General features: G+C 38.0%; 1 long non-coding RNA gene across 3 annotated transcripts in view; it reads right to left on the bottom strand.

The window, feature by feature from the left end:
• The window catches only part of LOC117298793, a 61870-nt gene that overhangs the window by 11694 nt on the left and 25372 nt on the right, over positions 1-24804 (bottom strand). For all 3 annotated transcript variants that reach the window (XR_004519993.1, XR_004519994.1, XR_004519992.1), the window contains exons 3-4: positions 12786-12894; positions 5567-5696 (exon numbers count right to left, since the gene is read on the bottom strand). This is a non-coding gene — a long non-coding RNA (uncharacterized LOC117298793). The remainder of the gene's footprint in view (positions 1-5566; positions 5697-12785; positions 12895-24804) is intronic.

The raw sequence follows: 24804 nt of genomic DNA on the forward strand, positions 1-24804 counted from the left end.
ATTTGATGAAAGCAAATCGGTTCATTGTTGTTTGGAGTTAATGTTAAAATGGATTGGAATATTTGAGTAAAACATAAATTTCACCACTTATTTCTGATTGAGTGAGCTTGGTTAAAGTCAAGTGCTGCTAATCATAACTGAAAGAAGGTCAAAGAAAAGTTTTAATTTCGAAGCAATGGAACCTTCACCAAAACAACTGACTCGTGAAGTTGGTTTAAACATAGAGGACATGACTTTACTCTAACAATGATGATACAAGTTTGGTTTTTAAAATCGTAAACTAATTCTCATTCTCACAAACCAACCAGTGATGCTACATCAACATTAGTTGCCAATTGTTTAGGTTTTGTTATTTTGGCAATAACATCAATTAAAGATTGTTTTTCGTTGGACGTCCGCGTGCTTCTTTGGATTAAGAAAACGAAAATCAAGGACCATTTCTATATTTCGTTGTTGAAAGAATAATTTTTATTTCAGATAAAATGTTCACCAAAACATGGACTATATTTGAGTTATTCTCCAGTTAATAGTTAATAATATTTCCGATGTCTGTCATTCATATGCCTTGACGGTAAATAATGTAGAGTTTAAACGGATACCCTTTTTTGACACAAATCTTAATAAATAATACATACACAAAATTATATTTTGAGACACTTTGTTATTCCACATGACATAAAATGCTACAACTATCTTATGTTTTCTTAAAATGTCTTAACTTAATATCGCGGTTAGAAAAAAAGCTTCACTAACGATGTGTCACCACATTTAGGGTTTATTTTTTCAGTGCTTTTTCTGACCTCTCTCGACTAAACAGAACTATTGTTCTGCCCGTGGATGTGTATTGTTTCCCTTGAGAATTTTTAGTAAGAAAAACACCAAGTTGAATAGATGGGAAAACAACTCGCTTATTGCCCCTGTCGTTTTTTGATTGCACGGTATCATAAGGTCGAACCCGCGCGAGGTCTCTTTAGTTCATGGGGGATTTAACGCCAACCTACTCGGGAGAGTGACCCGTGTAAAATACGCCAGGGCCAAACCCCGGACCGTGAATTTTCTCGAGGGGGTTCCCAAAAAACGGTGTTAAAAAGTGCGAAGCAGCAGAAGAAAAAAAAAAATCTTGACAAAAAAGGCACACCCCGCTAAGCGAACCGAGGGGAACATGGTTGGCCCGGGGAGGAACACAGTTATTTTTCTTCGTCGGTGATGAATAAAAACCCTCTTTTGTTTGTGGAAGTACAGTAGCCTGGGGTCAACGAAACCTGATTGTTAATGCTTTGGACACCAGACCGTTGTGAAAGGTTGCATGCAGTCTGGTTTAGGGTGGGTTAACTCTGTCGTGGTGTATTGGCAAATGTATTGCTTGCACGCACTACCGTTTTAGTAATTAAAAATGCCTGCGGTGTGAGAACAACACTAAACAGGACTGGTGGTTTTAAACACTACAAACGGCGCCAGCCTTGTGTTCGGTGGAGATAGATTTTAATTAGCGGCAATGGACACACGATTATACATCGTTTAATAAACCTAATAGAATGTTAAATTCTTTTAGATGCTTACGTAATTGATATATGCGGACGTACTTGAGGCGGATAAACAGGCCGCAAACGTAATCGAAATTCATTACCTGTTGTGTTAATTGATAATAATTATGACCTTTATTTGACTCACATCAATGTATTTATAAACCACAACTAATATCAAATTAATATCAATATGTTTTGCAGAGAATACAAACACCGGTCGATCCCGAATAGGCCTACAATAAACCCAAGAAAACCCAATGGAAAATTTGAGTTGGATTAATAAGGGCATACTGGAGTCTATTGTAAAACCAATAAGTTCTAAAATATTTTTAACGTAAATTATTCGCGCTTTACAGTATTCGTTTTTTGCCAACTTTAGAAATATGTGACCAAAGTATGACAGGGGAAATTTGCTAAGATTGTTAATGTGGGACGCAAAGCTTTGGATATTGTGGTATGCACTTCCGAAATTGTCTGTTTGTTTGCAGCAAGTAAACCTCATGCATAGTGTTAACTTAGAATGCGCACTGCCTCTCCGAATCACGTGTTGCACGTATTTAAAACACAACCATCTTCCACGCATTCAAATAAATTTAGTCAAAAACGCATCCTTTATAGAGTGCTTTAATTTTCTTTCCTAAGATGATTCTATTTTAATTGTTAACTTTGTACATATCAGATTGTTTTTATATAGGCTATATGAATATTTCTTATTGTTTTTTTTTGTATCCTTTCCTGTAACTGGCGGCTCGTCCGCTGTTGGTTTGGTCAATAAATATATATATATATAGTGTTACATCTTCAAATTGACAATTTCACAATTGTTTAAAAAACTGGGGAATCTTTCTGATATGAAGTGAAACAATTTTACATGTTTCAGTTGATTTGTCAACTCGCCTAGAAACCAAACTCCTATACCTACCACACTTCTCAGTCTGAGAATTTTAAACGAAATTTACTGAAATGAAGTGAAACAATTTTACATGTAAGAGTTGATTTCTCGACTCGCCACAAATTGAAACTTCTGTGCACCACACAGAAACTTGTCAGTCTGAGAATTAAAAACGAAAATTCAGAAATGAAGTGAAACCATTTTCACATGTATCATAGAAATCTGTTTATCTCTCGACTGGCCTCAAAATGAAACAACTGCCTACCACACAGAAACTTGTCACTCTGAGAATTAGAACCGAACTTCCCGAATCGCTAGTTTCTCTCCTGAGAAGAAGAAAATAACCTTGGTGTGGATCGATATTTCTTTAAACAAATGACCTCCGGGTATGGTGCGGCACAAACAGTCCTCACAAAGGCCGCAACAATGGGGGATTAAACTCCGTAAATGCGGGGAGATTCCTCGGACCGAGGTGAGAGAAACAACAAGGTGGTTTCGGCAAAAACTAATATCCACGTTTCCTGTTTTGTTTCTTGGCGCTGAGTTGTGACCTTCGTTTCAATTCATGAATTGTTTTCAAAATAATCGGGGAAAAGGTTTTGGGGCGGGAGGGAAAAGGTCACTGGTTTTCCAAAAAACCCTTGCAAATGTAAAAGAGCGGACATTGTTCCAAAATCAAGCATCAAATTGGCTTTATCTAAACTGAAGAGAACATTTTTTGGTTAAATTCCAGGGGAGTTACTTTGTGAAGTTTGAAAAAGCAACTAAAATTCGTATGAGAAAGGCTCGAAGATATCAATTGTTAACTCGAGACATGACAGCCTTTCAAATATTGTCGGTTTTTTAATGCGATTTTATGTACTTATTTATGTCATTGAGAAAGTCATTATGACAACCAGTTCATTGGTTACTTATGCATCACCAATGTGAAACTTCCATTTTGTCCAGTTGAACAGAATAGATTGCGTTTAATATTCTCTGTCTGTAGCAACGAATTTGAGAAAGGGACAGTCATGAAAAGATAACCATGGATTGTTTGCAAACAATGTGTATGGTGTGGCTATTGCAACAAAAGCAGCAAATGAACATTAATTGGGATGCAACACAGACAAGTCCATGCATATACATAAGTCGCCATTGATGCAAACAACCATTAATAATCAACTATGTCAACAATGTTGGGTTGTGTATTACGTATCAATTTCATCTTTAACAGACTGGTAACCAGACGTCAACAAGTCACTTTGAACCTCGATACAATGAAGGGCCAGCCTAAACTCCGCAGCCTTGATTACAGACAGAAGTGTGCCACAAAGTGCTTTCCGAATACATTCGCACCTTTACACTTCAAGTTCCATGACACACTGTATAAGTTACCCGTCATAAGCCGCCAACAACAGTCAACACTCGTTGTAAAACCTGACAAGAAAGGTGTACATGTATGTACTGTATGTTTCAATAAAACCAACACCTTACTTGTTATACACAATTACCAAACAAAGTTTGGAAGACACTAGTTTTGATGGAAATAGATTGAGCAAGAGTTTCATTCCAATTTTCATTAACATTTCCCGCTTCACTCTACTCCTTAGTCAGCATCGATCCGGGTCGAGTTGACCCAATCCCAGTCTGTTGGGCGTAACCCGTGGGTCAGTACAACCCAGAATCTGTGTCCAACGCAGTCGAACCATGAAAACAGGTCAAACCGTAGACATGATTCAAGTCCCATGCTCGTCCAGGAGTTCCCTCAGCACATCGTGCCGATAGCAAACAATGCGATGGGACTGAAAATAAAAGGACTCTCACGGGATTGGGACTTGGATCAAGTCTAGTTAAACCGTAGAGAGCAAGGTCCTTTGTTAAACTGCTTCCGGGTCAACCTGACACATACATAGAATCCGGGTCACCCCGGGAGTTTGTATTTGGAGCCACACTTTACAGCACTGTGATAGCACATGACTGATACCCAATTGGGCCACTGCAAAGACACGTACATTCCACTTATTTTATTGACTCAAACACTAAGCTCAGCTCGTACTTCTTCATCACTCCCCCTCCAGAGTGATCTTCATCAATGCTTCGTTATATCATTAACCCCTCCAGCCTTTTAGTTAAGATCAGTAATCAAACAACGTAACATCCTTAGCCCTGTCCCTCTTGCCTGCCGAGTTTATACCCCCAGAAACGGCGCACCAGCACACCCCCTAGAGGGGTGAAGACCCCATGCCACCCTACCCCCTTCTCCTTGCTACAAGTCCACCATGTAAACATTATAGGCAGTCTAGATTGTCGAAACGACTCAGTCGATAAACCTATGGCAAACTCGGGTTTCCAATCGATCCCCTGAGGGAAAGGAGAGTTTGAAGTCTGCCGACACAATTTCATTTCCTGGTTGTTCGTTTGTTTTTAAGCCTTCTGTTCTTACACTACCCCCTCCGTGCAGCCCTATCAGAGCGAACGGGGGCTAAAAGGTGCATGGTTTTTGGTAAAATGAGGTTGTCATTCTTCTTTATAAGTAATTTATGATACCCGAAAATAATGAGAATATTCTCTATTCAGTTCATTATTAAGAAGAGCTGGCTTGATTTTATTGCCCTGAAAAGCTGACATATCGACTTGGGGGAAGGGGGAAGCAGTCCCGGCCCTCAAGCGGTGGGTGATGACTCACATTTGCTACACGTCTCGTTCAATTTCATGCTGCGGATAATAATGTTGTCTTTTTATTGAGCCCCTCAAACTAGACATACTTCCTCGGGCCTTTTAGATTCACTAGATTTCCTCACTCCTAAAATTAAAAATTTGCTCACTTATGCTATGGGATAATGTTTGTTAAAACATCCATGAATGTTTGTGAAACAAGTATTTTAAACCTGTGTCCGAGACATACTATTGTATAGTGTAAAATGCGTTGGTTCATGTAGCAATTCAGAATGCTTTATCGACGTTTCGATAATCAGACTCAGTGTGTCTTCATGACGACGCACCGTCAATTATAGATCTTCACTCAATAGCATACTTTCTCCATACACAAACAATGCAAAACAAATATCTTGGATTTCTTGTAGTTAGATCAGGTGACTTCCCCTTTTAACCCACTCAAGCCCCGCCCCTGAAAGTTAACTAAAGTAAAAACAGACATTTCACGTACCATGTTAGCTGCCACTGACTTGTATGGTCTTCCACCACTTTGGAGTTTGGAAGACGAAAAGGTGGAAAGTTTCTTCATTTGTTTAACAAATGGACTGTATGGACACTTTTCATTTTACTATCGGATGTACCTGCAATCAAAATAATGTATACAGAGAAGATTGTTATTGGCAAAAAATACAGCATTTGTAAAGTCTGGTACCTTTACAACCAAAAAGATAATATGAAATACCATTATCTTACAGATCGGGAGCCAAACCAAATTGTCCTTTGTAGTGTGCAGAATGACTTTTGGTTCACTCTTTGAAAGTTCAGGATGAATGTGACTTTTAATTATGTTTTAAAGAATAGATGTTGATTGAATTGTATTTATATCAATGGAAAGTACAGAAACCTGACAAGTGTTTTGAGTTAACGGATACTTTTTATTCGTTTTAATGAAATGTTTTTACATTAGAATTGCAGTGTTTGTAACAGAACTAAAGTATTGGACGAACGTATAGGTTTAGTCTACACCTATTAAGGTTAAGTCTACACCGATTAAGGTTTACTCTATATAGGCGTCGAGGTTTTAGCCAGGACTTGGTAAAAGTGTGTCCACATTTTTTCGAAATTTAAAAACTTGGTGCCCAATTTGTTCACTTACAAGATTATTTACATGCAAATGACAGATAAAACACCTAGTGGGTATATTAGATTCCTGTTTGTGTTTTACTGCATTATCTTGCTGCTTAGTAGTAAATAAATTCATTTGATATAGATGACTATTTTATTACTAGTTGTGTCCGTAATGTCTCTTTTCATCTTGCTCTATGCTGCAATGCAGTTAAGTTCTTTTTTTTATACATTATAAACTATTGTTATCCATTATAATATAAACAACACCTTTTGGTTATAACATAGATTCCAATTAATGTGAGATTTTCCGAAATGGTTTTCACTTTGGTAAACTTTACATCATATCCACTTGGAGCTTTTACTCGATAGTTTTACCACGAGGTTGTTTACGGGGTTTTACTGGGTCTTTTGGCGCCTGTGTACAACGGGGAATAAGTTTCCGGGGCCGGGGTGCGAGTACCGTGAAACGACTGCTAGTCACTGTACCGTAGAAAAGGTCAACTGAACCGTCAGTCTACTTTGCCAAGTCGCAGTTCAGGCAAGTTCTCTCGTACTTTTTGCGGAATGTGGCAGTACACGTACATTTCGTGTATCACTGTAGTGCATTCAAGTTGAAAGTTTGATAATTAATTTGTTCTTCACCTATAGAGTTGGGGAGCACCCGCAAGATTTTATCAAAATCATGACACAATATTGGTTGCTAAACGAAAAAGTTAACTTTAACCGTCCATTCAAGAAGAAAGAACTATGTTGAATGAATGTTTACGAGAAAACCTTTGGTATGGGTGTCAACTTGACCAAAATCTTTCAGTTTTTAAGAAACACATTGGTTATTTGAACTTTGATATCCTTAAAAATGTAGGTGTTCATGTTTCATAGTTTGTTTATTATTGTTTTATTTGATTTTCCGGCATCTCCTGTGCAATTTGGCCTCTTTTAATTTGGGGAGGGGTCCACTACCCAATCATGCTTTAGCGTTTGGGTGTTTGTTTGTTTGTTTGTTTGTTTTTTATATAAACTTTAAAGATTTTTACTTACATTAAGGTTATTGTTTTATGTAGTATTGTGGTAACTCTTGTGCAATTTTACATTTTAATATTTTATATGTTGCTGTACAATAGGATTGTAAATTTCATGTATTTTTATATACTTGACGAATAAACCATTCAATTCAAGTCAATTCCCAGAAAACAAATACCATAAATAAATAAATAACCGTGTATGCAAAAGGTCCTTTGAGCCCTTCACAAATTTGTAAAGTATCTAAAATCGATTTGATGGATCGAAGCAGTTAGGTAAATTTGTATCGATTGGCATTATCCAAGAGTATTGATATAAATTTGTACACACATATCTCTATGCAAAGTGATAATTGCATTAGGGCCTTAAATTATTTAAGCGGACAGATTGAAACACAAATCACAATATTACTGGTTGTAAATCGTATCTTATTTTGGTCGATCGAAAATGTATACTATAAATAAATTTCACAGAGAGCAATTTAAACAAAGCTGAGTTTGAGGAAAACTCACTTTTGCGAAATAGTGTGTTTCAGGTGAAAGTATTTGCATGTATAGCATCTACTACTATCAAACTCAAAATATGAAACGTAAACTACTCAACAATTTATAGACCTATTTCTAAAAGTAAGAAATAAGACTCAAGGCAACCATATTTGAAGAGCCTTTACAATTCCAAAATCCGGTCGACACCAGACGAATTTCCCCTAAAATAAATTAAGAACGGTTCCTCTTGCTCAACATGTTTTTAGTAACGTTGATCATTGCGACTAATTGCTGTAAAGCACGACCCAATACATGAACACAATCACATTGCCTGTTTGTTTGTTTATTTTGGGGGTTTGTCTGTTTGTTTGTTTGTTCCCAATTTACTTGTTCAGACTCGAACTTGGCGATTCTGCGTAGCATGCTAATGAATGTTCGTTGCTACTGAAGTAATGCATTTAACATAATAGCTTGGGGAACATGGAACTGCTAATTAAGTGCAGATTCTCATATTTTATTAATAAACCTATGTACACTCTTTTAAATTTACGCAAAACTAGAAATGCTCAATTCATCCGAACAACGTCACAACCAATACCGTCCATCATACATAACATCTAGCGTGAACTGAACTAAATCGCCATCTAGTTTTTCTTCATTAATTTGTACTCATCCCCTTCAAATGACGTAGCAATGAGTAAATTCACACGTCCACCACATGTCGTCTCGTCAGTCTCTTTTTCGGTATTGGCAATTTCATTCCAATCATCGTCCGCCGTGTGTACACCCGCTGCGGACGGCCGCTGCGTGTCCCACTGTGGCGCTCTCGTTTAAACCCGCGGGAGTTTTATTTTTCAATAACTGTTATTAACAAACTGCGGACTACAACTACAAGGTTCACTGGCGTCGTGAAGTGGAAAGGGTCACCGTTTGGCGACTCGCAGAGCCCGGTCGGGGTTCACGAAAGGAAGCAAAGAAATTGTTGTTCCGTGGGAAGAGTGTCGAACACTTTAACACTTCTCAAATAAAAAATCGCTCCCTGAGTAAATAAAATTCAGAGTGGATTTACTTGAAGGTGTTGAGTAGACTTGAGTTACTGCACTTTTCATAGGGGGAAGTCTCTTGTGATAAATTGCATGTAGATGTCCCAATAACAGCGATTTCATCGACGTTTCAGTCACAGTTGCATGCAATTATTGTATCTTCAGAACAAAGAGGCTATTACCGCAAGAAACACTCTAGTATAAAAGTACTATTTCATTGGTGTGAATTTGCAGAATGGATATAAACACAACACGAGTAGGCAAAAACATAACCGATAAATAATTATATACAATGTACTATTATATTAAACTTATCATAGAAACATAAATAGTATGCTGCTGACTGCTGTGACGATTCTGTAAAGTTGACCACCAAACATATTCACAACTTATCATTTTGACTGCATTAGGTACATGTTGTAAACCTTTACAACCTTGCTTAAATTTAGCAAGGGACCCTTGCTAAGTTGCTCTCGTGTGAATGGGGCTAAAGTGGAACACGTAGTGTATCACAATGAGTACGAACATGCTATCCATTTGGTAGTCACCAAGTTAGCTGGAATGACACATATTTATTGGAAATACCCACAAACCCATTCCACCCTCGAACCATGTGAACTACATAACATTTCATCGGCACAAAACTAGGTCCATTCAATAAATTTGATGAAACAGTTTAAAACATAACAACATCACAAATAAATGTTCCCATGGCTACAAAACCAACCCATTTGGGTTATGTCGAGTCAAATACTATACAAAATTGTCAATGAAATAGAACGGTTTAATGATGTTTAACTAAATGGGATTAAAAATTGGATTAAGATAATCAGATTAAAATGAATTAAGACAGGATCGTTATGGTCCTAATATGTTTTTTTTGTAGGTAAAACATTCGTGGATGTGTACCTAGGGATCGATCTTTGTCGATGTTATTATCTATTTTTAGACATCACCCTAGTAACAACTAATAATCGCGAAAGAAACTTAGTTTCTCCACACATGTAGCATTTGGCTTTCAATTATTGTATTTGTTTAGTATTATATTGTTTTAGATGACAAGTCAAACATATATTTAACAAATCGAAAATCAATTCAAATTTGTTAGATTTATCTATGACATGATCATGACTTAATCGGTTCATGTATGACATAATCAATTTATGCATTACTTAATCGAATAACACGTGACTTAACCGTTTCATGCATGACTTACTAATCGATCCATGCTTGACCAAATCGATTCATGTATGACGTAACAAATTCATCTAAAACTTAATCGATCCATGTATGATTTAATCGATTCCGTCAAATTCATAAAATTATACAATTAGGAAGATTGAAGTTGCAGTAATGCATTGGGGACTTTTAATCGTCTATAGGAGACGACTGTGCTGACTTTTTACAATTATTCTCCTGTCCAGGTTTAGGGTAAATTATAGACACACAATAATCTTTGATTTGATATAGACTCAACGGCGATGGAACAGCAGAGTCAGACTAGTTCAATAAGTGTGTCACATCCTCGTATTACAAGTCTGGTACCCTTGACCTTCTTAAAGATAATACAAACTATGTCAGTTTGCACAATGCAAATAATAATAATAAAAACAAGTTTTGTCATTCATGTACAGTGGGCATACATCGATTTGTTATCTCTTTACGAACCGTGGCCTAGAACGCTATATAAAAATAGTTTCGACCGATTATCAGAAATGAAATAGTTTACATATATATAGTTTTTTTTTTTTTAGAGAAGCTCGGAATTATGAATAAGTATGTATTCAAAATATTCTCAGTTCTTAATAGTTTAGACCATGGAGGAATCATCCATGTTTAGACATGCCTAAAAGACAAAGAATGTTAAGTCATGACTTTAAACGCAGTTTTACTTGAGTACCGTTCAAAAACATTTTAGTCGCCTAAAACTTCACCATATACTTCTTCTCAATGGTTTTTCATGCTTCAGTTATGAGTTTTTAAAAAACTGCTACATGAAAAAAAACCCAAGATGGCGTTTGATGATCAGTGACATGCCAGCCTTACCTCCAGCGTGTATTTGGATGGACAGTTCGTCCACACACAGCTCACTACACACACACACACAAACACGGCCATAAACCACCCCATAACCGACCGAGCTGTGACGTCAAAGTTCTGGCGCAGCCTCATTAGAACAAACTGCTTCCTAGTTTCTGCCACCGAACAGACATTCCCCAGAAATGCAGGCAAACCCACTCCCAGCAAATTCAAGTTAAAATCATCAGATATATATTTCCAATCGAAAGCAGCCTGCTTATAGTCCGCACAGATTGCCGCCTAGCGCCTCTACTGGAAAGCAATGGAACAACCTACTGGTATATAATGCTATAGTTCCAAGTGGGGAAAAAAGAAACACAATTTGAAAAGAGAATAACGTATAAAGACACGATCGTTGGAAGTTATTCAGCGAAAATAAAGCCCGCCATGGCTGCGCATTGTGAGAATTATCCCAATGTATTGACCCTCGCCCATACAATATCGCCGCGTGTAAAGCCCCATTCAAAAAACCCTATGCACAAAACCTTGCAATGAAGAAAAACCCCTGTACTATTACCCATACATACCCCAATACAAAAAACACTTTTCTTCATTTGTCGACAAAAACCATAGCGGGGTTGGAGTTGAATGGGAGATTCGAGGCGATAGAAATAATGCCAATGAAAGCACTTTACTCAATGTGACAAAACAAGCGTTTTTCAATGCATTGGTATTATGCACTGAGCGTGCAAGTGACAAGTAGTGTATAAGACATAGGAGTAGACAGTCATAACACAAATTACTCAACACTAGTTTCTGTTCATATAACTCAGGTTTTACAATTCAGTAGCACGCACTATTCATACCAAAAAAGACCCTTTTATTCATAATGTCATTTTCAGTATTGAGCATGAATGGGAATCGTTTCATGCCCGATGCATGGGGAAGTAATTAAGGTTCTTTTACTCATTTCATTGTTTGAGATAGTGCAGTACAATTCAAGTTAGATTACATGCACTTTCAATTCTGTTGTTCTAGTTGTCAAGGTGTCTACGTCACGGGTAAATTTGAGTTTTCCTCATCTAAATATACAAAACAAATACAATCCCAATATCTCCCAATAATTGACTATCTAGTTTATCAAAAGTAAATTATTACGATGTGTCTGTTCTAAGACTGCCCCAAAAGCAGGCAACAAAAAAAACATGTTCAAAGATATGTTTTTGTTTGTTTCAGGATATAATGTAAAATATATTTCAATTTAAAAACAAACCTCAAATAAAATGAAGACGAACCCAACAACAAAAGAAAAAAAAGGAAAAAAAATACGAAATATTGGATTCATTTCGTTAATAAAATTATGTGCGTGTAAAATGTTTTAAAATAACACAGCACGAGAAAAAGCCAAGTTCACAGTCATTTTCCATTCACAATTCCCTAATATACTTAAATGCTGCACAGTCTTGTTGTTCATCAAATTTTCAATTCAAAAGTGCAGTAGTCCCCTTATCCGAAATCGAAACGGATCAATTCCGAGAGTTCCTTAAATATTCATTATATTCATTAGGTTAAATTAAATATTCATGAATAACGAACATTAACAGTCAAAATTACTTTGATAAAAAAACACTTAAAGTATTGATCATTTTAATAAAAACTGCAGTTCACTATGGTCCCAATGAACAACATTAACATGCTTTACGTGAAAACGTGTATTTAGTATAAACAAATATGAAGTACATTTAATTCGTAAAAGAAACGCAAGGGTAATCGCTCACACAATAAAGCTTAAACACAGCTAGACTCAGTCCGTTTGACTCTTATTTCGTCCAAGGAGGAACAATTATATTAATTTTTGCTTATTTTTGTGCCCTTTAATGAAAATTTTCGTATAGAGTCATTCTAAGATATTACTTTTGGCTTATTCTATTTTCTCAATAATAAATCTCTTCAGTCCAACCATTTTTTTTTAAAGAATCACTTAGTCTCCAAGATTTAAAGATTTCCTGTATTTTAATCATTTCCGTGTACTAACCTGTTTGTTATTCACCATTCTTCACTAGACTTGATTAGGTCTCCCATCATAGTAATTAGCGCGTCACTATAAAGAGGTGAACAGCTCCCTCTATCGACAAAGGCAGCATCTGGAAATAAGTAGATTGTCATCAGTGTTGTGACTACGAGGCAGAAATGTTGTCAAACGAAAAATTAATTCATTTTCTGCAAGACTGTAGTCTTATTTCTTTCTATTTTCTTTATGGAAATGCATTGCTTTTGTAATTAGCTATGTTAACGAGAAACTTATGAATTAGCTGATGCAAATGCTACCACAAAAAGACATATGTCATGGATGCGAGCATAAAAATGGCATGACGTTTCGACCCTAGCAGTCTTTTCGAAAGCTAAATGAAGTTTAGATCAAGTTCAGTTAAAGGCAGTGGACACTATTGGTAATTACTAAAAATAATTATTATCATAAAACCTTTCTTGATTACGAGTAATGGGGAGAGGTTGATAGTATAAAACATTGTGAGAAACCGCTCCCTCTGAAGTGACGTAGTTTTCGAGAAAGAAGTAATTTTCCACGAATTTGATTTCGAGACCTCAAGTTTAGAACTTGAGGTCTCGAAATCAAGCATCAGAAAGCACACAATTTCGTGTGACAAGGGTGTTTTTTCTTTCATTATTATCGCGCAACTTGTGCGACCGATTGACATCAAATTTTCACAGGTTTGTTATTTTATGCATATGTTGAGATGCACCAAGTGAGAAGACTGGTCTTTGACAATTACCAATAGTGTCCACTGTCTTTAAGTTTAATAAACTAATATAAGTATTTTCTACGTCTCAGTGTTAGACTGTAAATTGTCGACATGTACACGAAAAATAGTTTTTAAGTTAGGGGGCATGACTTCTACTCTACGTTTACTCATGACTTCTGTTCTAAATGAAAGATTACAACATTATGAAATAAGAATAACATGGGACTAAACTTTCTGATTGTGTTTGCAATGTTTCTAACCGACTGTAGGCAAGCCAAATGGCGCGAAACACTCAAGATTTGGTAGATTAAACTTCGAGCAAATACATTTTAGTTCCTCTTAAATGTGCAACATAAAAAAATAAAAATATATTCTTGCGCTGGACGAGTGGGGGAAATCCCTTGAGAATGAGCAACTCAGATCCAAAGAGAATTCCCTTTAAAGTTCTCTTCCTGGTTGCCTATTTTTATTTGCCTTAAAAAACAAGTCAACGTGAGTTTAAGTCACACATAATTGTACCAGTTAAAACGTGGCAAACCAGCAGTTAATTAAACTACCCAAGAAGGACATGAAATGCTAAGGGTTGCTACAGGGGACTATCATTGGTCCACTTTTCAGAGTAACACCCCCCTGGTCATGATACTAGTACTAAGCAGAAGATTGGAAGCTTGGAAATTTCTCCCCATCATGACATTGGTGGCACACCTCAATTCCTTTGATCCGGGCCGGCAATTTACCTTATGGTGTGTCAACCAAGACCCAGTGGGTCAATTCGCTTTCCCTCACCCCACGATAATCAGCTTTGCTTGCATCCCCCAAAGGGGTCATAAAAGCCCGGTGAACAAAGGGAGCTGTTACAACTCAAAAAGCCCCCCTTTTCACCGTCTCAGACCATCGTTTGCACCCATTGTTGTGGGTTCTTCTAATTATCTCCAGGACAAAAGGGGGTTCCAGGAGAAGGCCTACCGACACCCTGGTAAAAAAAAACCACCCAACCCCTGTAGCTATTACACCGGCCGCTCCCCCTTCCAGAACACGGTGTTTTTAAGCTGGGGTTGGGTGGCACCCACGCATCCAAGCTTTTAATTTGATTTGGGTACTGGGGTTGACTGAAGCTCCCCATTATCAACCACAGATTGCTGGAATTTGATGAAGCAATTATCTCACAACAGCAAAACAGTCTTTACAGGGACGCCGGGGCTGTGGGGGGCTATTGTTCCGCAGTGAATAGGGTGATAATTTCATCTCCCCCTTATCACCAAATACAAGTGCAAATTAATTCCAATAAAAGCATGTTGTCATCAGATGACTAGCCGCAGGACGACTTCAAAAATTCCTACACACACATTCTTTCACATCAAATAATACTTTTGTATTCTGATTTGAGCAGTACACTCCAACTTTAATCGAATGAAGACGGAATAAACGTGGAAGACGTTAAGGGTCCACAAATTAAAGGATACAATGAAGGGCGGACAAAATAATGAACCTTATTTTAGCATTTGACTACGCACACAAACTCTCTGATTTCGTTTTAATCATGGTACACAACTTTATATTTTCATTTATTTTAATTGTGTAGCCAAGGACTCTCAGATTAAAGAGAGCGCAATCACTGTAGCCACAAACCCAAAGGAAAGCAGACAGGGAAGTTTCAGTTTTAACGTGGGAGGTAAACCTCTAGAGAAAAATCCCAAGAAAACCCCACACAGTCATGTTGGGAGTGACCCTTTATATTGATTTGAAACAAGGTCCTTGGAGTGGAAGGCGAGGAAAGCATACACCAACCTGACCACCCCAAATAAAAAATATTACCTGCGAAAGAAAAAACTTCCTCTGAATGAGCTTTCATTTGGCGGACATGTTTCATTAGGTTACCAGTCTATTCGGAAGCTCGGGGAATTTTGGCTTTATTCGGAAAAAAGTACAATCAGTTACATATATTATAGAGTCAGTAAACCTGATGTATGTTTGGATCATTGGTTCTTGTACTGAACGTTTTATATTGTATACAACAAACCTTAAAACAATCTTGGCAGAAATTTTGCCAAACTGAGTGAGAGTAATTCCTACCCTCGACTGTAAACTCAGGATCTCGAATCCGTGGGATATTTAGTTGCGCCTACTACAAAGAAACTGTCTGCCCGTAACAATGCCCCTGCTCCCTGACCTGTTAAAAAAGCCCCCGTCCCGGCTACCTCTCCTTCAGAAAACCCAAAACCGCAAAGAACAAAAAAATACGGGTTTGCAATCGACCACTTTGCCGTGACATTGAAAGCTTTTTTTCACACGGGGATCCCAAGCTATTCGACCGTGTTTTCCTCACCCATAATCCATCCCTACCTGAACCCCAAGTAAAGGATTTTCCTCTAACCACAAAATGGAAGAGCGGGTCCAACAAAAGTCATTAAAATGTTAATTAGCTGTGGCCGTTGATTGATTTTTAAAGTCTAGACTTAAATTGTTGCTGCCAGGGTTCTTAGTAAGAGGCAGCGGAGTAATTTCATTAACGGTGAACTTTAAACATCAAAGTATGTTAAACTAACAACAACAACTTATAAGTCTTAGGAAAACATTTCAGTTTAGCGACCTGGAAAATTGATATAATACCCTAAAATGATTCACCCTGGACCGGTCGACTGCGTCACTCATTATCTGACCGGACTTTCGAGTTTCTCTGCGTCAAATAACTTTTACCCATGTGTCAAATAATTCGTACTCTGGCGACCCGAACATGCTCTGGTGACCAAACCATGCTTTGGTGACCAAATATTTAATAATTAGTGACAGAAACGAACGTGAATTTTATAACTCAACAAACTATAACGTGACTCAAATAACTAATTCTTGCGACTCAAATCTAGGAACTAAATCAAATCATATCCTTAATCAGAGGACTATACAACAAACTTGAACTCATTTCACAAAATGGATTCACAAATCTCCTTCAATGTTTCCCATACAATTAAAGTCATCATACAATTAGCTCTCTCGTTTTTTTTTTTTAGAAACAAAAGTCACATGTAATAGCAATTTTGTAATTGCAAAATTTATGTAGGTTCATTTATTGAATGTATAGATTGAATTCAACTAAATTGAACTGAATTAATAGAGCCTTGGTGCACATTTCTAGCCATGCAATAGGCAGTTACAGATCATCCCAGAGCCATCGCTACTTATACAAAAAAAGGTCTTTTTTACATGGTGTCACCGTTAACAAGAAACACAAGAAGTTCTTCATATTATTTCAATCCTCTCGCCGGTGAAATTTTACGGATAACAGCTCGAGCTTTCCGTGTGTTTAAAGGCCTTACAATTATGCATGGAAAACGTATCGGGTAAGACCAACATGTGTTTTGGAAATCTCTGAGGATTTTCCGGACCATCTGCGCCGATTTATCTTAGGATTTCGTCTTGGCTTGTTTGACCAGAACTTTCTTATGTAAGATAAAAATGTTGGATTTTTCGACCACTCTAAAGAGTGTATGGAAATGAAGGATTTGAAACAGAGAGGTTTCACATTATTGTTAAGAAATTCCGGAAGGAACGGGTTCCGTATGCGAACAGGGTGAGACTTAATTCCGGATCAATGAGAGCTGTTTGTTGCTTCAGATGACCCTAAAGTATAATCTGAGTCAGGAACAAGTTATTGACCTGGATTTAGTCAGAAAGATCAACTAACGGGTCATGATGACTCTAGAAACGGACATAAACTTTGAACCCGTGTGACTCTTAATCTAGTCAGAGTCAGGGAATCACTAATTAGTTGACGATACGATGATCTTCAACCAATACATACACTGTCCCAGACCGGACCAGTCACTTCAGTCATAGCTAAAAAATTTCTGGTCCTAATATAAACACAATCTGAATCCAAATTAGGAATTCGTTAATGGGCTTTGTACACGCATTGCACAAAATGCCTGCCTGCGGATGATAGACTGTACACACAACCACCTAATAAACAATAAGGTGGTGCTTGTACTTCCAAGCAACTGCACTACCATAAGCAGCGTTTAGGTACCACACACACTTAACATCGTCAAGCTGTTTTGACCCACTACTAAGAAAGAAGAAGACCAAAATAAGAAGCAACTAATACAAACTACAACCCATAACTCTATTCTAAACTGCCGACAGTTGTTATTAAATGGCACCGTTTCGTTGACCATCGCAGTCTACATCAGACCTAGTTTCCATTCATTAAACCAATTGTCCGTAAATTATTTCACAAACGAAATCCTTAGCAATTCGTGTAGACCGCGTGTTTTCATTCTCAATTTATAATTAATTTATTCTTACAATATTGACAATAAATTGACGATTAACACAAAACGTAAAAGTACGTTCTATAAAAAAGCAACAATACACCAACTAAAAATTACCACCGGCAGAAAATCAACCCTCGCCGTCTGTACATGTAATTTCTTTTCGCGAGAGTGTTTTGATTTTTTGCTCCAGTTTTTGGAAATTTCTTTCACTGCACCAATTTAGCCAATAAATTCATGTAGAAATCAGGGCTCTGACCCCATTTTCTCTGTCAACCAAGCGTTTATTTTATTATCTCGAGGTCATAGTAATTTACAGTTGTGTCTCTGTCGTGTGTATTGATCACGACCTACTAAGCAAAAAGCCTGCTCTTTCGCTCAAAAAATATGTATATGGACCGACAACCCCAAAACACCAGACGGAGAAAATACATGGATTCTGTTTTTCAGTATATGACGTGGAGAAGCCAGTGCTTTTAGAGTTAAATCGGTTGATGTTTTTCTGTTAATGAAAGAGGTACACCAGTTGTAAAACTCTACGAGTCAGGGCAGACCTATGCCATCTGCCAATTAAGACGGTTGGAATTGTGGTTTGATGTCTAGGTGAATTGCAAGTGAACTTTGTTGAAGACATATTTGTAGACAAAATTCGAAGAAATAAGCCACTCTGCATTTTAAATCACTGTTTAATGCTGTGAAGCGAGGGGTCTTTTTGCGTTTGCAGGGGGAACGAACTTTTTGACCAATGGCTTAAGGCTCACAAACGAAACATTTGCACTAAGTCTAAGAACATCTACCTGTAATGAGGAAGCTGTAGCCCTTAGCACTTCGGTAAACGGCTTGTTTGCTAGCATTGATAAGACCGTTTGTGCTCAGACCATCCTACCACCAAAATAAGAAACCTACGCAAAAGATACCGTATTTAACTGGTTACCAAGTTTTCTGCTTACAAACAAATACTCTTAGCAATGATTTCTGCTTACGAATCATAATGAAGAAGAGCCATTTAGACAGCGTGCCGTGTTATGCGAAATTACTTTTTGTTGAAGTGCTTCCCCTATCTTTTATTTTCATCTTCTTGGGAACAGACAAAAACACTGATTTCCGGTCCTTTATCAATACCTTCAAATCTTTTTGTTGACTCTAAAGCTTGAAAATCAAATCAAATTTTCGAAACAAGTTGAGATCCCTATTGAACTGCAGTAACAATACAGCAGTGAAGCAGCGACAGTCTTCGGTTTATAGAAGGAAAAATAGGCTTAACTGACAACCAAGAAAGAAAAGTCACTCTGTTGTTGAGATTTGAGTTCACAAGGACATGTCATGTATTCAGTGACTGGGTCTGAAATAGCTATCCACGCGTCTCGTAAGAATGGCGGATATATTTATGTCATTCTTTTCTTGCGGAAGCTTGAGAATGTTTTTGTTTAAATGTGGTTAATGTGGACTGTGTTTCCCGGATGATGACATCATTCCAACATTTTATCAAGGTGTATTTTCTTCAAAACCCAATGAGAATTTTGCCCCAAAAGAATATTTTTGTCAAGTTAATTTCACAAATAATCGAAAACTTAAACAGTATTTGATTGAAGACAACTATCTCAACTCTCGGATCAGTAATGACCAGGATTTTGTTACCCGGATGACAACATCATTCCGATATTTGATCAAGGATATTTTATCAACTCATTGGGAGCTTGGCCCCAATTGTTGTCAAGTTGTTCTCAAAAAATAATACCCGGGGAACTTCAACAGATGGAGACAATTCTTCGACTTTCGGATGAGAATTGACCTGGATTTTGGGTTACATGGGGCTTGACCAATTTCTGGGCCAGACTGACCCGTTTCTGTGTCATTTTAAACTTATTCCGGGTCACACCAACCCGGATATGTGGCATGTCCACTGGGACCCGGAGCCGGTTTGATTCATAGTAAAGTCGTAAAACTTGCTAAGTCCACACCAATGTATGGCTCGCAAATATTCGGCAATGTAAAATGAACCCCATAAAGTTGTTCATTTTAAAGATCTATTTGAACAGCTGACAGGGAATTTGTGTGCATTTTATAAAAGAAGTAATAAATAACGTTCCGAACGTGAATTTTAAAGAAAACAGCCGTTGCATCAGACAATGTTACATGATCTTATATGTTCTTGACCAGCATAAACAACGCATGGCAACTGAAACTGAGCTTACCTATAGACATGTTTTCGTATACAGACTGTAAAATTTAAATTATGATTTATTTGGTTATAGCAAAGTTCCTTGCTCAAGGCATATTATGGTTATTTTTGTGATAATATTGTGCTTTACTCCATTGGTGTACAGTAACAACCATAAACACCTTTACCAAGAAAATGACAAACAAGATAAATCATCTTTCCACACCCATTAGCAAATCAAATTAATGCATTTCGTAAGGCGTGGCTAGGTAGCTAGCAAATGGGTTTAATTAGTCTTCTTGTCTCCTAGAAAGCAGCGCCACATCGAGCAGATCCCATCGGGTATCCCTGGATCCCACCGGGAATCCCTGGATCCCAATGGAATCCCGGAACAAGGTACGGTATCCCTTTTGTATGGCTTTATGGAGGTTTATACATGCCTGCGTAACCTCAGAAGTAGCTCTAAAGAAGGAGGGTAACCTCTCAGGAACCCTCTTCTCTCCACTAATCCATCAACTTGGTAAACAGGGATTAAAATTTAGTGGCGAGTGCGATTTCACGAAAACAACAACACCACCCAAGGTATGGCAGAAAAAAAAGTTGCGACGGGGTAGAAAATGGTATTCTGGGACCCTGGTGTTTTTTCGCTTGAGTGAGGGTTAAAAGAACCGGTAGGGTAGACACGCTAACACCCAGGCATTCGCAGACTCGCTCTGACTGCTATTATTGTGAAAGGATTTTAAAATAGCCCCAGGGTAAAATCCCTGATGGCTTGAAACATAGATGTGGGTATCGTACTTTATTTTGACATACGTTGAGAGGGTATTAAATCTCCTAAAAACACATTAGTCCCACAAAATGTACTAAGCACTTGGATTTAGTTTGACGCGGTTGTAAATGGTAAACAACTAACTGTAAAAGCTATACTTGCCATAGTCGAATTTCTCATTATGTTTATTTATATCTCAAAAACAACTCTACATTACGTGATAAGCATAAATCAAAAATATTACTTAATCCATTGGTTGAATCTGTGTTTGGTCTGTGTTAGAATTGAGTCAAGCACTTAGGTATGTCTTTTTCAATCCTTGTAGTCAGGATGTTTTCCATTCACACCCAGTTAAGTCAAATTGCATTGAATGGCACAAAATAACAACACCAAACGAAAAATTTACATTTTCAGGACGATTGACTAAGCATCCAAACTGTCACTTTATCCAGAAACAAATGTGCTTAAAAGAGGGGCTCATTTACATGCTTTCGAATAGCAGTCGCCTGTTCTACAAACCACATGGGACTGGCCAAATAACCTCTTTCATGAACGTTGTTTAAATGAAAAAACAAAAGGAAGAAACACAAAACTGGGGACTATACATAAAGCAGAACGTCCTTACTCTCTAAATTTAAAAGAGTGAAAAACACCACTCATTACATTTCGAGATGTCCCTCATATGGCTCTTTAAAAAGAGTGGTGGTTATTTCAATCTTTTAGAGGGGCTTCACTCCAGGACAGAGTGAAAAATCACTCAAAAAGATGCTAACTTCAATCTAAGAAAGTGGAAGACCACTCAAAAAAGAGTTGTCCTTTATGGCTCTTCAAAGAGTGTCTTTTTTACTCATTTGCATTTAGAGAGAGAGAGTGTTGACTGCGTGAAACCTTTATACAGACAACTCATACCAATAAATAACAAATTCTACCATTAGTTTGTAGTATATATATTTTCCAAGTCTATTCTATGTTGTAGTGTTCCGTTTAGGAGTGGTTTTAATGCATCGGTCATAGTCCTTGGCAAGTCCTATTTATAACAACCTCAACAATCGAGCTGCGTTGGTTTTAAACTCACTCTTGTCAAACGCATCATTGTCAAACTTAAAGGCAGTAATGGTCAAAAGGTGACAACTCATGCATTTGTATCGCCTCTTTTTATACCCAAACACCTTTATGTTTTCGTGCAAGTCGCAAAGCGACCACAACGAAAACCTCATTCAAGCTTTACAACGATCGTTTTCCAAAGAACAAATAATTAAAAAGCTGTCATATGTCACATTGTGTCACTTCAAAGTCCTGTGTTTTTTAATCTTTTATTTTTAGTTTATTATTTGTTGTTGGAGCGAGCAGGAGCAACGGTCCGGGAAACGTCTAGCCGGAGTTCCCTGCGCACGCTCAGCACAAACGACCGCCCGGATCATACGTACTAAGGGTCCGGGTCTGCGTCCGGATCGATCACGGTTCTACTATACTTGCTAGGTCGTGTGGAAACTCAAACTGCGACTACTGCCCTAAATTCAGTACCAAGTCGTTCGCAGCCTTCTCCCCGACCCACAGGCTCCATTACCAACCCACACACCCCGTTGAACCCGCTAAATTGGAGCTCGAATTGTATCGTTCAATACGGTTTTCACGACGCCCTCGCGGCGTATTAGAACATCTTATCCTTGCTTGACTAGCTCCCCCTCTCTGGAACTCCACATTATTTTTTATAAGACTCCGTAAGGGGAAGTTTTTTCTCTCTATCACTTACCGGCCGCTAGAACCCACCCTGCCTGACTGCGCGACCCGTGAGTGCTAAATTAACCATAAAACCTGCCCGTTTGTGTAGGAATTGAAGAAACTGGTTTTATGAACCACTCGACTGGCGAGAGAGAAACCGATAATTAAAAGGAAATTCGCCGTAACGTTGGCCCGCAGTCACGGGGTTTAGGAGCGGTGGGATATTGATATCAGGCCGGGCGAGTGCCTCGGGACAGGATCCCCCACCTGTCCCATGCCGTGTCATGAGACCGTCTGCACTGCAAAAAGTCCCTTCCCGATGTGAAGCTATAACCGACATATCAACTCATGGAACTAGGTTTAGTTCATGGTTCATGGAAGAAGGGTCCATGGATACACGACCGACCAAAATATATTAAAGTTTGCAGAGCATTCAGAAACTATATTCCCCCAAAACTGGTTTAAAGTTTTAAGGCAAATTTAATAACCCACGATTGAAAACTGATCATTTGGAACATTTACGTACAAGTTCCCTATCGCAATCAACAGGTCAATGAGGCAATTAAAAATCAGCCATAAATAAATTACATGTTTCTATTATGACTACAATGTTTTGATAATTTTGCTGGCAATTTATCCTACACTAGTTGGATATATGCAAAACGGAGTGAGATCATCTGGAAAATAAGGTTTGGGGTAAAGACATTGTAAGGTCTTAATATACTTCCTCTGCTGAGCTGTTGGTTCAAAAGATATTCAACCGATATAGACCTAATCTTATTCAAATAGAAACGCCTAGGTGAAATGGAGCCGATTTCTTGTCCCGTAGGCCCTTTCTTATTTCTGGGTCATGCTGATCCGGAAACTGGTTTTAAATGTTGCAATTGACTCATATTCTTGCAGTTTGACATAGTTTGGTTCACAATTCGGGTCGAACTGACGCATAAATGGGTCAGGGTCCTGTGACCCGGACTAGACTCCTGGAGTTTCGAATAATTGGGTCTTGAGTCAAGCCTATGTTGAAAGTATCAATTTGTTGAGAAAACAACATGACAAAAAAAACATTTGAGACCAACCTCACATTGAGTTGATGAAACAAGGCTTGTATGTGAAACAGGCATAGATACATACTCATCACTGAGTGGCATGCCTCCATTGGCGATGCCCCTCCCACAAGAGGGTCCTACATAATCCCAACACTGGGTTTCATTCGTATCTCGCCAATCTCTTCCGGTCCCAATGCAGCGCATAAAGGGTCGCTAGTAAAAAACAGGTCAGCTGCAATGAACTTCCGGCTGACACTGACGTCACTAATATACAGGGGGTTTGAAGCCGTAACAGACTTCTATACAGCCATGTTCTTTATTCCTATTCAAACCAATGCAGCCATAACGAGGCTGCGAGGAGAAATAGCACACTCCATTAATAAACCATGGGCCCAGTTTCATAAAGCTGCTTAGCACAAATGGTAGTTTAGCACAACAAAGTATTACTTACCAGAATCAGGTTACCAGCCAAACAATCAGGTCACAAGTACAATTTGTGACTGGTATCCTGCTCATTTCTACTTAGCAGACAATTCATAAGCACTACTTTCTGCTTCAGGAGCTCTATGAAATTTGGTCCTGTTCACTATGTGTTGTGTTGCGCCATTTTGTCTTCGAGAAAGACTTTGCTAGGGTGGAAACGTCAGGCCTAGTTTGTGCATTTATACCATAGGTCTTTTTGGTTGGTAATCAGTTTGCAACAGCTACTTATATTTTGCACTTTAATATTAACATAAGTAGCTACTGCTCAGAGTGATCGCGTCAAGTATAGGCGGACAAGACACCTATTATAGATTTATTCTTCCAATAATCAATCTGTCACCTTTTCTGTGAAAATAGATTACACTTTCATCTTGAAGATATGACACTTACTTAAGAGGCCGTTTATCGATCAGAAAACATAAATTAAGGACAAGTCAATTTAGTAGCTTCGATGAAATGTGTGAAAATTATGTGGTAATAAATTGCATTAGGGAGGCACAAGGAAAGTGGTGTTCATGATGGTCGATGCTCGATCAATTTGAGGGAATGCCGATGGGAAGGTTTGGCGAGGATAGTGATTGTGGGTATAAAGAATGTATTAGTTTTAATATTGTCGCAATTGATCACGTATCGATTTATCGGCTCGAGATTGGTGTATATCATTAGTGTGTTACATCTTTAAAGGCGCTTGAAACAATCGGTAATTACTAAAAATGTACATCAGCATAACAACGTACTTTGTAATGAGCATTGGATAGCTGTTGTTAGTATAAAACGGCTACTTAAGAAGTGACATCTTTTTTTGAGAAAGAAGTAATTTCTCACCAAACTAGAATCTGAAAA

This window comes from Asterias rubens, chromosome 13, assembly GCF_902459465.1.
Source record: "Asterias rubens chromosome 13, eAstRub1.3, whole genome shotgun sequence".
In the NCBI taxonomy this organism is placed as follows: Eukaryota; Metazoa; Echinodermata; class Asteroidea; order Forcipulatida; family Asteriidae; genus Asterias; species Asterias rubens.